Below are 14,274 nucleotides of genomic sequence, written 5' to 3' on the forward strand. Positions count from 1 at the left end.
AGTGTACTTCAGAGTATATGGTTCTTTAGCGGGGAGAGGGAAAAAAAAAAAAGGCCAACGCCCCAAGGATAATTCATCACTGTGGTGCTGGTGCTCGTATACTATATGAATACCAGAAAAAAAATGTCACTGGCTTAAAAAAAATTGTTTTTCAAGTCAAGAGAAATACTTGATTATAACTTAGCAGTCAGGGTTTTCTGGATGGCTCTGCTGTGTCCTTTAAAGAGAACTTGGGACTTGTTTCTAGAAGAGAAAATGGGAAAGAAAAAAAAATTTATTATGTTATCAAGAAAAGCACCAACAGCTGAGGGTAGTTTCTTGGGTTCAGCCAAAACCACCTGTCTGTAAAAAGAAAGGAGGCTATGGCAAGGAATGGGAGTAGGAATTGTAGCTTCCTGCCCAGTTCTCCCTTATCCTACGACTATGCATGGAGTCTTAACTAAAATCACACACACATACCAGAAAAAAAAAAAAAAGGGACCGAACTTTGTTCTTTGCTGAAGAGAAACTATAAACAACAAACCAAAACTCAGAACCAATTCAGACTTCCGTTGAGTAGCGTATCTTAGGCCTAAGTAAGTAAAACAGGTTCCACAGCGAACAGGTAAACAGGTGGGTTGGCAGATACTGACCAGTACTGAGGGTTTTCAGCCTACACAAGTAGTCTGAGCAGCTGGAACAGGCTTAATTCCTAACACCAAGCACTACACTGTGGAGGAAACACACCTATAGACCCGGTAGGGAACTAGAGCCTTAAACACCTAATTGTCCCTCTGAAGTGGGGAAAAAAAAACAAAACAAAAAATCGTACCTTGTAAGTGACAATGACAACATAGTCACCCAAAAAGGCAACAAGGAGCCAGTTTTAATCACAGGAACACAAAATGGGGCTGGGGGTGGGGGATGGTGAGAATGTGTTTCTTTATAGATTTTTCTACCTCCCCCAAGGATGGAAGATAATTAAAGGAATACTTGGAGCCATTCAGCAAACTGTCTCCATTTGCATGCCCAGAGGGCCAGATGAAAAAGATAGATAGATACAGATCTTGGAGAGCTTTTCACCTGCTCTCCAAAATGGAGACAGCCTCCATCAAAAGATCACCACCTCGCACAAATATGAAATGCAAGGAATCTGGACAAATGGTTCTAGAAAAGACTGTCTTCTAAAGCAACTAAACAATATTTTCAAAAAGGCACGTTTCATTTAAGGGAATGGGGAAAACACTAGCATTCAAGTCAATGGACTTTTTGCCTTAAGTTTTGACACTGAACTACATTTTTGTGAAGACAGGATTCTTAAGGTTACGGATAAAATGGAAAGAAAAACTGTTTTAAGACTCTTTTGTCCTTTCAGACGGTATTGTCTCTCGGCACTGCTAAGCACCGCTTTGGAGGAAGAAATTTAAAGAAAGCACATAACTGGTAGCAATTCCACCTTTTCCCACAATTTCAGAAAATGTAAAGAGAAGACTGAAGATGGAAGTTGTCATCACAACGACGGCATATTAAATATGCATACAATTTTAAATGCTGGTCTGGACAGGAAAAAACTCCAGCCTCAGCTCATGCCTAGAGACATGGTGTTTGCGCTCCAGCCCTGAATAACTGGTGGGCTTGCTTTTCCATGGAATGCCTGCTGGTCATTGTCACCGCTGCACCTGCTGGTAAACCCAGTTCGGTCGGTCCGCCTGGCTCCTTCGGTCTCTCCAGTGCGCTCACCAGTCTGGCACTAAGGCCTCAGAGATTTCGGCCGGACAAATGCATGAGTGAATGCAGCAATAGCACAGTGAGCTACCTAAAGCAGGCTAGCTAGCTAACCAACCCGAAGCCCGCGGAGCCGAGCATCCATCCGTGCTTCGCGCCACTGGCGCGCGGGCAGACCCGGGATGCGACCGCCAGCTGCAACCTCGAGCCGCTGCGCCTAACACGCGAAAGGCATCGCCGCGGCTCCCGCCCCGAGCGCCCACGGCCTCACGCTACCCCGGCACACCGCGTGGCCTCTCCAAGTCTTTAGGCGCCGTCCCAGGTGGGCGCACGCCAGACAGCCCCGCCGCGCTCCGGCACGAAGAGTAGCGGCGTGTCCTCCCACAGGGCGGCCGGAGGCGCCACAGAGAGCCTGCGCCAGGGCGGGAAGCCCCCTCCCCCACGATCCCTCCGATGCACTCACCTGCGTCTGGGCGCAGTTTTCCCGGTGGCGCTACACACCGCGGTGCAGAGTACGTCCACGCCCGTGCACGCGGCTGGCGCCCCCGGCCCCGCTCCGCTTCCCGGGCCCGCTCGGCTCCCGCCGCGCTCCCCCCCGCGCCAGCCGACCCGCACCCACGGGAGGGGCGGCGCCAGGCGCCCCGGTCCCCTGCGGGAACTTCGAGGGCGCTCCCTCCGCGGTCGCTAGCCCAGCCGGCGCTCGGGCGGAGGCGAAGGCGAAGCGCGCGGCCGCTGCCCGGACGCTGCGGCGGACCCCGCGTCCGGGCCCGGGCGGGCGTCCCGGCTGGAGGCGGCGGAGGGGCGGCCGTCCCCGCCCCCACCCACGCCCCCCACACTTGCCTGCTGCGGCTCGGCTGCAGCTCCCACGGCTCGCGCCGCCGGCCGACAGCACCGCTCGGGGGAGTCACGCTGGCGGCGGCGGGAAGGCGGACTGGAGCTCGGCGGAACCCCGCCCTGCCGGCCGGCTGCTGCCTCAGTGACGCTGGGGCGCCGCGGTCCCGCCGTTTGTAGCAGGGCGGGGAGGCGGGGCTTGCCTGGCGGCGCGCCAGGAGGCGGGGCCGAGCCCGGCTCGCCACGCCGCCCGCCGGCCCGCGTGTGCCGAGCTCCGCCACCCTCGGGGGCAGAGGCTCCCGCCAGGCTCCTGCACCCGGCTTCCCGGGGCCGCCCGAGCAAGTTTGCAGGCGCGCCGAGAGGCTCGGAGCGGTGACCCGGGAGGCCCCCGCCCTGGGCAGGGGTCACTCTGGACACAGGGGCGTGTACCTGGCGTAGGTCTAGAGACACACACCGAATACGTGTTTTTCAAGAATTTTTAAAGGCTCTTTCCCCTCCCTCCCCCTCGTCCAAAGCCCAAAGGTCCTGTCCCTCGACGGACAACTAAAGGCTTAGCCCTGCTGCGCCTTCTCACCTCGCTAGACAGAATCTGAGGTCTAAATAAGCTCTTGGGTACCTGTGCGAGGTGGTACACTCTGCTTCGGATGTGAAGTTGGAAATCCTGCACTCGAACCTGCATGCGCCTACTGTGAACCACATCCTCCCGGTGCCCCCACGCCAGCTGGAAAAAGGCCCAACTCCGAGGGGGCGTCCGAAGGCCGACCATCCCTAGCCCGCTCCTTCCCTGGGCTCAATCCCCATCACCCAGAAAAAAAACTGCGTCTGCCCTGGACTCAGACCCAAGACTGGGAGACAGAGCCGCGCACATTTTTTACACCTGCTTGGCGGTTTAATTACCAGAGCACCTGTCGTGCTGGGATTTTTTCCCCCCTATTATTGAAAAGGTTTCAGTATTAACCCTTCCCTCTAAAAAACTACATTTTAAAAACATCACCTGTCATACCTACCTGAAATTGCAGGAGGCAGGAGGAAAGAACTGAACAGTGGGCGATCGTGTCGCCGCAAGAACGTGATGGAGGTTACAGCTTCAAGGACATGATGCGGGTTTGATGCAGCAAGGTTCGCTAAGGGCGCCCAGCGCTCCCCGCCCCCACGCGACGGGCGGGGAGGGAGGACTCCTCTAACCCAGGGCTGGGGGGGGGGGTTGCTAATTTACCCTCTAGAGGGAAGTGAAAACAGGCGTGGTAAACGATTATGGTCAAAATGGAGACAGGCCATCCTCAATCTGGAAGACCCTGGTTGGGGAAAACAGAAATGGCTAATTGATTCAACATCAGCATTTCTGTGTCACCCCAAATCAGATTTAGAATTAAATGACCTTAACTGACTTTGTGCGGGTTCCTGGGAAAACTGCTCAAAGCGCTTGTGCCTCTTTGACCTCCCTCTAAACAGTTAATCATAATATTCCGGTCCCAGGCATGTATTATTGCTAAAAATGCCTGTTTTGAAATGTTGGAGAGAATGGGCCTACCCAGTCTAGACCTGAAACCCTTCCAATGCCCTTCACTCTACTTTCTGAAGACGTCTGCTTGAAGTTAGGAGATCTCTCTCAACAGATACTTTCCAAGTCTGCTAAACCACCTCTGTCTACAATCTTCGCTCTCCTCCAAAACTCCAAAACGTGCTAGCTTTATAAAGGGACTGCCCAAGCCACTGGTTAAAAGATGGACCGGGGAGCCTACGAGGGTCTGCTAAGATAGGTTCAGGAAATGACAGTGATAACAGAGGGGAATGACTTTTTAATTAATCTCTTAAAAGATGACTTTGAAACATTCAACATTTTCCTTTTTTTTTTTTTTTTTTTTTTTTTTTGCAGACTTGTTTGCTCAATTTTGACAAATCTCTCAGATGTCCCATTTAAGAAGCCATTTTACAAGGATCATCTTTGGAACTCAAACATCCCTGACCTTCCTTCAGGCGCCCTTTTCCCGGCCTTTAGGAAGTGATTATCACTTAGGAAGCTGGTTTGCTGGGTTCCTGTTATCCGTGCTATACTTCTCCCACTCACCTTCATTTTAAGTCTACATTAATAGCAGGCCCAGAAAATAAAACAAATGCATGCCCCCCCGCCCCCCACATACACACTCTTCCTGGGAATAGTTCTAATAAACAGGGGTGTGGAGAAAGGTTCAGAATCTTTAGCCAAATGGAATGTTTTGTACACGAGTGGGGGAAGGGGCAGAAGCCATGCATTTCAGGGACATTTCATAATCCCTGTCCAGCAGCGTTAAGAGGAAGCACTAAATGGCTGATTACTTTTCTCACCCTCGCCACAATAAAGCCAGATCTGAAGCTGTCATTAGGAGAGAAGATAGCCGATCTCGAGGTCAGTCTTGATAACAGATACTAGGAAACGGGAAGTAGGGGACGTAGCCACCCTCTAATCTACCACAGTAGCACAGCTCTCCTATTAATTCTTTATAGACGTGAATTAGGTGGGTAGGCAGCAACGTGCTGGGCATAAAATTAAGCAACAATGGCCATCAGAAGTCCTGTCTGCCACAGAGCTCAAGGGTGGGCATTGCCAGTTGGCCATCCCTAGCCCCCACGCCCTTGGCAGAGTCGAGTCAGGGGGTAGGCAGGCAGATCGCCGGCTTTTCGAACCGCCGTGTGGGTGGGGTAGGGAGCACGAACCACCCCGGCCAGCTTTGTACCTTGCCCCCATACTTTGCGTCTGGAGCACCACTCAGCGCTCGCACGCACACACTCGCCCACACCCTCTCGTGCCCATAATTTAAACTTCTCCGAGGCAAAGCCAGCACCTCGGTCCGCCACCACCTCCCCCCCCCTCCGCCCTCCCCGCCCGGCGAGCAGCCTCCCCCTTTCCCACGTCTACCCGGGTTCGCTCTTTCGCAGTAGAAAGCCGGCTGGTTTCCCCTGCACCCGGAGAAATCACAAAAGTTAAAATGAAGCGGGTGCCTGTCTGCCCAGCGTCTCGTCCCCAACCATCTTTCTACCGGCGTCAGTTTTAACAATAGCTACTCCAGGAAGGGGAGCTGCGAGGAGGGGCTGAGGGCTATGCAGCCAACTCAGCTCCTTGGGTAGCTGCGGTGCCTCGCGGCTGCCAGTAAGTCCCCCTCTCCGGGAAGGCGGGCTCCGCGGCGTAGGACCAAGGACAGGGCTTGGAATCCGCTGCCGGACGCCCAGCACCGTGAGGCTCCCGAGCAGCAGCCACTTAACACACACAGCTCCAAGGATCTTATTTACGCTTTTCTGAACAAAGGGAATCTCATATCCGGCACAGGCTCAAAGATTCGGCCCCAAATTGGCAGTTTTCTTTTAAATCTGAATTGCGATCGTTGGAACCCGTGAATCGGAGTCCTCGTATCTGGCAAGGATGAGTTTTGACAGGTTCTAACCACCACAGCCCCAGCCCAGCCCCAGCCCTCAGGCTGTATGTACTTTTTTCACTCAACTACAACTCGCTGCCTGGTGCAGCATCTAAATTCCATCTGGCAATCTCAGCTCCCCAGCACATGCTATCTGGTTAATGCAATTAGGCAGAGGGCTTTTTTTTTCCCCTGGTCTAATCTGCAAGTAAGTCCAGGCTTCTGATTTCCCCAGTCCTCTGATTCCTTTGCGAAAGTGGAGGCATGCATTCCCCGCAACATTCAAGTTATCCCCTCTCTTCCCACGAAATGAACTTCCAACCTCGACCCCGAAGCTCACTCAACCTCTAGCCTCCCATTGTAGCCCGGCTGTACCCTGACCACATTTACCACGTAAGTTTCTGCCAGTGACATTTTCGAAAATTCAGTACGTTAAGCATGCGTCCACTGCCTTTTAGTCTGGCTCTCAAGAATTAAAAAAAAAAAAAAAAAAAAAAAGCAAACGCTTTGAAATGAGGCAAACATGTGCAATTAACTTCACATTCTGTATTCCGCTCACTTACAGGTTTTCTGGGTTTGCCAGCGCATCGCTGCAACTAATGATTAAAGAAAACGAACCGGAACTTACCTTTCTCCCTTAAGGTTTTGTGTATGTGTGTTTTTAAAGTAACGGTGCAGTTCTCCCAATAAGGATGAGCAAGAAGCTGCTGGATAGTTCTCTTAAGACAGCACGAAACCTAAAACTGTGCTCGGCTTAAAAGAAGCAAATAAAAAGAAATGCTTTTCGACCCCAAAGTCCAATGCTAAAAGGAATGGTGAAAAAAAAAATATATGAAAGGGGAGGGGAAACTTAAAAAAGAGAGTTTAAAAAGACGGAGAGACTACTCCTATTGCCGTTCAACTAAACAAAAAAAGGGGCAAGAAAAAAAACAAACCAAGGAACAAAGAAAAGAGACGAAAGAACGTTTTTTCAAAAAGACGATGTCTTTCTCCTTGTTGCTTTTTAGTAGGTCGCTACAGGAGTAAGCTGCTGCATCTCTAAGTGAGAACAGAAATAAGGGGGGAGGACGTCTTAAAAGGGAGGTGGACTGGACCACAGATTTATAGCACCGTATCACCAACCCCTTCTCTGCCTCCGCACTGCCGTGGGTGCAGCTGCTCTGCCAGAGTCCTATCCCGGGCAGCACGCGCGGAAGTATACGCCGAGTCGCGCCACAACGCAACTTGCTCATCGCCCCAGGTTCCTGATTGGGCCAGACGCTTCTACCGAGGCCGCCCGGGCGGAGCTCTGCTCGGCGATTGGCTAGGGACTTGTGTCACTCTCCAGAGCTCAATGGAGTCCCGTTTCAAGGTAAGTTGTGCGGGGAGGTACACACTTAACACTGGCGGCGAAGGGAAATGCAAGAGGCAAAAAGAGCTGGGAGAGAGCGACGTGGGAGGGTGGAACTGTACTATGAGAGTTTGCGATATGGCACCATCTATTTAACTCTTAAGTCTTTCTTCTTCCGAAAGATTCGCTTTTATTTGCCCTCATGGCTGCATCTTTGGCATATTTCTTTATGATAGTAAACTGTCCGGTATGTATGAGTCATCGAGAGCTCCTGCTCCTCTCTTTGATCTGAGAGGGATGAACGTACACCCATGACTTGTCCGCATGCCTTTTTCGGTTTGTGTTCCAGTAATTCGTAAATCTGTGTCAGATGTTAGGTAACTGTGTGTGTGTTTCTCTGTTTTAATATGTGCACATTGATCTCTCTCTTTCTCTTTCTCCCTCTCTCTCTCTCTCTCTCCTTTTGGAATAAAAATGAAAATTAAAAATTTGTTTCAGTTGAAGCTGCGCAGTTTGAATTGGCTTTCAGTTCATGTCAGAATAGACAAGGGTTAGCAGAAACATCCTGTACAGAAAAACAGGTACTGAGTGGAAATAAGGTCCTTCACTTGAAGGTAAAAAGAGCAGCTGTAAATAAAATTAGAACAAGCCACTCCTCTGCATTCGCTGGCAATACAGTTCTTGGACCACACATGGATTGCTGACAGTAAAGATAGTTCAGCCTTTACCAAGGTTTTTTGAGTAATCAAAAGTTTTACCAGTAGACCAAGTGCTATGTCTTTGCTTTATGGACTAAGATTCCTTGATTCCAACCCCATGTTTTATTAATTTTCAGGAGGCAGAAATACAGGTTTATTCATACTCATTTCTATCTTTTAAGTGAAAGTAAGGTTGCCGGGTTTGCCTCGATTTATTTATGAGGAGAAACAATATCCACCTAACTTAGTTCATTTCCAGATGGAATTTTTCGGTTTTGACAGATAGCATCAGCTTCCTAGAGAGTACATATACTTCTTACATAATCTATCTCCTCTCAAATATTATTTTACCTGTTTATTTGCTACTGGTCGCCGTCCTTGATAACATAAGAGAGGGAAGTCACCAGTAAGAAATGAAGATTGCAGGAAGGTGGGATGTCAGAAGGGAAAGAGAAAGATGGTTTGAGAGCAAAATGGCTTGGAAGTGGAAAGTAAATCAGTGTTCCTTGAGAGTGTCCTTGAGTTTGATAAGTGACTAATGCAAAGAACCAGGGACCTGTTTATCTCACATTTAACCTGTGTAGCAGTATCTAAGTTACAATACTTTGCTTAAAAACAACCGGGGTTGGAAAAGAGGGCCTAAGTCTGTATGTAAAATTACCATTTATAATCATCGTTTCCTAGCTCCTACCCCCTACTTTTTATATAATAGGTCCGTGGGGCTTAATTTCAACTAAAACTTTTAAATATCTCTAGGGAAACTACAGACACAAAATAAGAAAAAGACGGTAAACTGAAGAAATGAAGCCAGGAGGCTAAATATTAAAAATACTGCGTCCCTACTTCCAATAGAAGTATGGATAATAGGAGACTGAGTTTCCTGTCATATACCTCCAGCTCCTCTCACCTATCAGGTCTGTGCACAGAAAATATGTATATATATATATATATATGTTAGACAAAAGCATAGTACTGTTTGGTTTATGCAATTATAGATGAAATGAGCTGTAATTTCTCCTTGTGACTATATTCACACGTCACTGTTGCATTGGTTTTGTACATTTGTATAATTGTAGCAACTTTGAAGAAAATCTTTACCTTTGTAAATACGTAAGTACCTTTTATTGGTGATACTAATAAGGACATTACATGGGAAATAATAAAGCTGTTCATCAAGATGCAAAAAAAAAATTCTAGAGATCCGGTCTATGTTCTTTTTCTCAGTTTGGCAGAAAAGAAAATATTTTCAAGATATTGTGATATTCAACATGTTGTCTATTTCTTTGTAGATGGCACAGATTACTCGGGAAACTGAACAATATTTTAAACCAGTAGTTTACTCTTTAAATAAGAGAGTTATTAAATATTAAAACTTTGAAATAAATAAGCAACATTTAGTTTTCCAACTTTTAAAAATAAAATGACAGTGATATCTGAATGTAGACTTCACTTGGAATTTCACATGTCATGCCCTGAAACATTAAGGCACACTGTACTTGTGGCGATTAATGAAGACTATGTGCAAACATTCCACCTAAATTAAGCACAAATTTTAATCAACATCTCTTGATTCATAGTTAAGGAAAAGAATTATCCTCAGCACCTAAACTTGCATTCGATAAACAGTCTTTTCAAGATATTCAAATTCTGATTAAGTCATGTTAGCTCTGACATTCTCTCCTAAGCCTTTAGCACTATTCTGGCTTGAGGGAGAAAGGGACAAGTTTGGTGAGCTGCTGAAAGCTTGGAGACAAGTTGGGTGTTGATAAAATTGCAAAGTAATGCTTTTCAAAGCTGAAAATTTAAGAATTCAATTGGCTATCTTACTGAAGTTTTCTCATAAAAGAATATGTTCCTCACAGGAATACTTAAAGCTGCTGTGGACAATGATGTTTAAGATAAATAACTCCCTCATGTGAGCCTCCTTCTACAGGAGGAGAAGAGGTGACTTGAAAGTAATCAAAGGCTCTGCAAACTAATAGTAACTTTTTAAATGAAGTGAATGAACTAGTTTGGCTATGTGTGTGGATCAATATTTAACTTGGATTGAAAAATCTACATAGTGTTCCTTCTGGAATGAATTAAATACTATTTTTTTAATTGTCCAGCTTTGGGGAGGTTTGTAATATTGGAAATATGCTATTTAAATTCTGCATAAGAAGTGTTGATATTATATAACCTGCCCACTGCCTTTTTTTTACTTTCTTTTCTGAAAGGAGTATGTCAGCTTTCTTTTTACAGTTTAAAAATCAGAAAAAGTTGTAGAAATATGTGACACTTCTGTCAGTTTAGGTCCTGAGAACCCACAGGAGACTGGGGCAGGAATTAGCACCATGGACAGAGACTAGCCAGGCGGACAGGGTAAAGTTTGCACAGCAAGATTGGTACAGTATTTTCTCTTCCTCCCTTTGAGACACGGTCAGAACACGCTGAAGGAACCTTTTAGACCTCGGATTTGAGGCAGAGACTGCCCTCCGTAGAAACAGGTTTGTTTGGAATTAGGCTCGCTTTTGTTAGGGCTCGGCCATTGTGACAAACCCCAGAGTTAGAGCCTGGATGGGGGGTGTTTTCCTCTGCTACACACCCTTCCCCCACCGGCCTGGAGAAGCATTCCTCTCATCAAGGTGTTCTTGCTAAATAAATGCAAATCCCGGTAATCTTGGAAAAGTCTGGCAAGCCTATCCACGGTTTTTCATCCTGAATTTTTCCAGTGGGAAAAGCAGCAAGAACTCATCCTGGGTGCTTTCACTCCCTGGCAAAGGAAAGCCTTTTGCTCTTACTTAAGTTGAATACCTCAGGAATGTTCTGCAAAGGACCCTTTGTACTGCAAATGCTGGAGCAGGAACAGTGTCTAGTGAGGCAGTAAGCAAGATCACAAACAGCCTTTTCTTGTCTTTCAACTCATCTTCAAGGGGAAAGACTACAAAATACAAGAATATACTCAAGGGGAATCCCTCCAGTTTCTGTTTTACCTGAAGAGACATGTGAATTTTTTCATTCATGTGTTTTTGTTTTTTGTTTTTTGTTTTTTCCAGTAAATCTTGGTAGATGACTCTACATTGTGACCCCATTTGCCTCTCTCTGCCCGGGAAAATTCTTGTCTGAGTCACATTCTCCTTTAAGCCCTTTGCCTGCCGATTTGAGACCAGGCTATGTCGCACGTGCCCCTCTATGTTTCCAAGATCATTTACAGAAACACTCCCACGAATATCCTCGGATTTTCTTCCGTCTTTTACTCAGTAGGAACTTTTATGAGGATAAACTCGCGTCTCTGCTACGTGAGGGGGAGCATCCACGCGAACAGGCGAGGGTAAAAAAACTAGAGGTGATACAGGGCAAATCAGATCCTCGTGTCCGTTTCTTTCAGTGATGCTAACAGCCTTCTCTAAGCTTCCTCCTGCAGCCGATACAGCTCATGCAAAATTAATACAAGTAATTAAAAATAGCAGTTTCCAAAGTTAAAGGAAACCATCTGTCTCAGATGGTAGCAATCAGTCTTTTCGCCCGCCCCTTTTACCCGGACCTGGGAAGAAACGGTTTCTCTGCTTCCGATGCTCAGAGGCTCTTTCTTATATTGAAGATTTATGTTTCCACTTGTGTGCGATCCACGTCTAATTTGAAATAATAAAGCCTGGCTGACCAACCAGTCAATCACAGTCATCAACTGCGCCGGGCGAGCACCCTGCCCCCAGATCCCTCAGGCCCCCAATCCCCCACCCCCTTCTTTTTTTCCTTCTCTTCTCTCTCACACACTCACATTTTTCCCCACGTGTGTTCAGATCAACCCCTGCCCCACAGAGCAAGCGACAGCACCGGGGCACGGTGACAAAGGCGGGGTTTGTATCTGAAGACTGAGGCCCGGGGAGACCGAGGCTAGTGAAACAGCTGTCTTATCAGCCCGCTGCAGAGATGGAGATGGCTAGAGAGGTCCTCAACAGATAATCGCTTGAATAGGTTTGCAAAGCGCCAAACTTCACGCTTGATAAGCCCAACCCAATGTAGAGGGCAGCCCGGATCCTGCTCCATTCTGTTTCATCTGGGCTGTGAATTAAGAAATTGAAATTCAGGTGGCAGAGGCAGCCGGCTGCTGATAGACTCCGAAAGCAAACTGACATTCAAACGCTTTCGGCAGGCAGAAAGGGGGCGCCTGCAGTGGGATATTGTGTTTTGATTTTTTATACAGTGTTGGGGGGGGGGCAGTGGAAGGAAAAAGCCCAACAGGTTTTAAAATTATCTAGGAAGGGATGTGGTCAGTAGTGGAAAGGGGACTCAATGTTCGGGCATAAAGTTGGTGAGAGTGATCTAGAGCTTAAGTAACAACTGAAGCCAACCTGATGCAAAAGGGGGATCTAGCTCACAGCAGGAGACAGAGGGCAGAGGGTCTGGCTTCCAAATAGGCTCCAAAGTTTTCCTTCCACTGTAAGAAAACACACATCAACCTGGATCCAGGACTTATCAAAGCCAGCAGACAACCCGGCCTTTGGTCTCTACGTGAAAGGGCCTCCTTCCTGCTCCAGAGAGAATCTGCCTCGCTTTTAGAATGGCTTGAGACGTCATCAAATTCTGTTAAGCATCCACTTAGTTACCTGTAGCAGTAACAGTTGTTATTTCAACTCCCTCCCCCCCCCCCTTTACACGGCTCATTACAATAGGACAATTGAGGAAAACTCCATTCCAGGTATGTGTTGTAAGATTTCAGCTTTTCACACAGCAGGCTTTATTTCTACACCCCTCTGCCTGCTTATGAGGTTCGAAACTTACTATTTGAATGAGGCTAGCCCACAGTTTAGAATACATGAAGACCAACATATAACCCTTGATGCATTGCCTTGATTCACTAACGGCCTGGCACTGGACCTTATGCTTTGTTTCCTAAGTGTCTTCACTGTGAGTCCACCATGGGTATCCGGTTACCATGTCTACAAGAGGACACATTTCCCACAGTATTTACATCCTGCCCTGGACACACTATAAAAAGTACCTTCAAGCTACAAGAAGTAGATGTAGCCGATCCAAATTCAGAAAATCAATGTGTGTTTATTTCATCTAACCCTAAAATTTAGATCAAAGCCAGAGGACACAAGACTGAAAATGTAGAGCATGTTTTAATCACTTTGAAGTGAGGAAAAACAGGTAAATTTGTTAGGAAAGGGGATAAGAAAAACCTTAAGATTCTATTACATGTTTTTGGTGATTATTAAACTCTTTGCCCATATGAAAAAAGAGTTCTTCTGAACTTTGAAGTGATCTGATTACTTACTGAGTGATCAGGAAATACAGTATCAGTTATAGAATCTTAAAGACATTTCTATTGAATGACTATATATAAATCCTTTATATCATGTAACAGAGAGAACAAATGTTTGGGTTCTTCCTTTTTAGAAAAGCCAAGTGTGTGCATGAATGATTAAATAATTGAAGTATTCTATAATAAGGCAGAAATGTAAGGTTATAAAAATTATTTTCCATATTATCTTTTTCTATAAAGTTATAGAAGTTTAAATAATAGCAACTGTATAAGCATGCTAAGAAAAATTCTTTTTATAAATTCCTGGATTTCTGCACTATGGTATTAACTTCTATATCCATATGAACAAGATATTGCCTTACTTGTCACAATAAGACAATTTTGAATTACCAGGTTTAATGAACATTTAAGCTATACAGTTTTTTTGTTTGTTTTTCTTAAGCGAATTTAGACACACAAACAGCAGATGGTTTAAACTATTGTTTCTTGATTTAAGTAAAACCCTCTAAAGATAAGAATTTGCATCAAAGCTAAAAGATGCATTCCAAGTTTGTGAGGTGAAAGAGATATTTCATAAATTTAAATTATTATGACATTTTAAAACTAAAAGGTAACTTCAATTTTTTTCACTGAATAGAAAAATGTGTTAGTGTTGAAATATGAAAACCATTCCAGTCTCTTTTTTGCCACTGATTACTGCTACTACTAATAATAATGAGAGTGTGTGGTAGTGGTGGTGGTGGTGGTGTTTCTAAAGGCTAGCAATTCATTACCAGTGGTGAATACTACCAAAATAGTCAAGAGTATAAAAAAACTTTTTTATCATTTTTCTAGATTCAATTCTCTGTAGGCAATAAGATAGTATACAGTTAAGGCCAAGAGTCTTTCTTTTACTCCAGAGGCAGAACTAGTGGAAGCTTTTAACATACCCAAAAACTGTTAATACTTTTGTTCATAGCTGATCATGAATCTGCTACCAAAAATATCAGATGGAGCTATTACAGCTTTCCTGTTATAGCATTTATCATAAAGTAAGTGCCAAATAAGTGACAATCCATCCAATTCCTAAATATT

General features: G+C 45.8%; 1 protein-coding gene across 25 annotated transcripts in view; it reads right to left on the minus strand.

The window, feature by feature from the left end:
- Positions 1 to 14,274, minus strand: part of Elavl2 (ELAV like RNA binding protein 2) — a 152,105-nt gene that overhangs the window by 121,276 nt on the left and 16,555 nt on the right. For 4 of the 25 annotated variants that reach the window (XM_060365860.1, XM_060365859.1, XM_060365847.1 and 1 more), the window contains exon 1: positions 6,553 to 7,109. The exons of 5 other annotated variants lie outside the window; for them this stretch is intronic. The gene's annotated coding sequence lies outside the window, so the exon portion shown is untranslated. Of the gene's footprint in view, positions 1 to 2,167; positions 2,435 to 2,544; positions 2,715 to 3,542; positions 3,679 to 6,552; positions 7,111 to 14,274 lie in introns of those variants that run through there. 16 more of the 25 variants (XM_060365862.1, XM_060365845.1, XM_060365865.1 and 13 more) reach the window with 14 other exon arrangements.

The sequence above is a fragment of the Meriones unguiculatus genome, chromosome 12, assembly GCF_030254825.1.
Source record: "Meriones unguiculatus strain TT.TT164.6M chromosome 12, Bangor_MerUng_6.1, whole genome shotgun sequence".
Classification (NCBI taxonomy): domain Eukaryota; kingdom Metazoa; phylum Chordata; class Mammalia; order Rodentia; family Muridae; genus Meriones; species Meriones unguiculatus.